The sequence below is a fragment of the Trachypithecus francoisi genome, unplaced genomic scaffold, assembly GCF_009764315.1.
Source record: "Trachypithecus francoisi isolate TF-2019V2 unplaced genomic scaffold, Tfra_2.0 Lachesis_group12, whole genome shotgun sequence".
NCBI classification, from domain to species: domain Eukaryota; kingdom Metazoa; phylum Chordata; class Mammalia; order Primates; family Cercopithecidae; genus Trachypithecus; species Trachypithecus francoisi.
Window position 1 is genome coordinate 27,552,999 of NW_022681457.1, and position 2,013 is coordinate 27,555,011.

Consider the following 2,013-nt stretch of genomic DNA (forward strand, 5'->3'; position numbering starts at 1 on the left):
TTAAGGCTTTGGAGGGAGCACAGACCTGCTAACACCTTGTATTTAGATTTCTAGCCTCCAGAACTATGAAATAAACTTCTGTTGTTTAAAGCCACTTAGTTTGTGTACTTTATTATAGCAGCCATAGGAAACTAATACAGATGCAATATATATAGTATATATAATACATATGAATACATATACGTAAATATGTATACTATATATAATATATATATGAATACATATACATAAATCTATATAATTATATATATATTTATAAATTCATTATCCTCATGGAAGTGTCTTACTGGCATATCCAGGAACATTCTTTGGCCTTTGCTACAACAACAGCTCTAACTTTACAATTCAATGAACAAAGGGCTCTGCCGACTGCCAAGTATGCCCATCCTAACTGTACATTTGGAAACTGTGCAAAGGCCCACCCGTACCTATTGTGAGACAGACATGGTTTGGACTCTGTTTGCTAGCTGACTTCCATATACTTTTACTCTTAGCAGGAGGGTAATGTATTAGTCAGGGTTCTCTAGAATGACAGAAATAATGGGATATATACTATATATATGTATATATATAAAGGAGAGCTTATTATGCTTTAATTTACACGATCACAAGATTCCACAATAGGTTGCCTGCAAGCTTGAGGAGCAAGGAGAGCCAGTCTGAGTCTCAAAACTGAAGAATTTGAAGTCCAATGTTCAAGGGCAGGAAGCATCCAGCATGGGAGAAAGATAGAGGCTGAGAGGTTAGGCCAGTCTCTCCTTTTCACATTTTTCTGCCTGCTTTATATTCACTAGCAGCTGGTTAGATGGTGCCCACCCAGTTCAGGGTAGGTCTGCCTTTCCCAGCCCACTGACTCAAATGTTAATCTCCTTTGGCAACACCCTCACAGACACCCTCAGGGTCAATACTTTGTATCCTTCAATGCAATCAAGTTGACACTCAGTGTTCACCACCACAGGCAGTGATGGTGTTTGGGATCTTTGGCTATCAGCATCAATCTGTATGCATTTGTTTGGAAATATCTGAGTAATTTACGGATTGATCGATGGTGTTGCAACATCTTTCCTTTTTTTCAGTCGATGTGTTCTGGGTCACAGAACTGGCTCAGGCCTAAAAGCAGAGCATGGAAATAAGGCTTTTCACTGAGCATAGCTGACCTCAAACTTCTACTCTGCAGTCACCTATCTCTTTTGAATATTCATATTCAAATACCCTTATTGACTGCCTATGTATCTTGCCTATAGGGACAAAATGTTCTGTGAGCCCTTTCCATAAATTCTGTGGGTCATGTCTTGCTGACTCATTCTGAACTTGCTGTGGATTATAGCCATTCTGTCCACCGCATTTCTATTGGGTACATGCTGCCACCTGGCTCTGCTGTTCTCAGATCCTATCATCTCCATTGCTATTAGGGAACCCAGTACTACAACAATATCTCACATCATTATTCCCAGGGGTCCGTCTAACCTTATTGCCTTGGAAAAGGGCATGTCTTGTGGCCTCCCTAAGGAATATGGTTGGTACAGGGTTTTCTGTCTCATAGAACGGACCCATTCCTTGCATGTTGCTTCTGTGAGCCTTTTAAGCCCTTCCTCCATCATTTGCTACAGCAGTTCTGACATCTCTATTTTGTTTACTGTAGGCCTTTCCTTTTCTCAAGCTTTCAAAGTTAATTCTATCAGCCGATTACAGCGATCACTGGGGCTCTTGCCAGGGCATTAAATCCTGTGTCACTGGAAAGTGCCACCGTATTGCAAAGCTCTCCCTGACACAGCTGTACAGTCTATCTTCTCTTGATTTAACCCCCTGAGGAACCACTTCCAGTTCCTGATGGTAACATGTTATCTAGGTCTTGATGTTTTTAGGCATGTAATTTATTTTCTGCTTTATGTGGCCCAAGACTCTTTGATCAGGTTATGCTGAGATTTTACTCTAATTATGAACCAAGAGAGGAAGTGGAGCAAGTCCTGAGAAGGTAAAGAAATGTTGTCTAAGATACCTGCCTCACTTGAC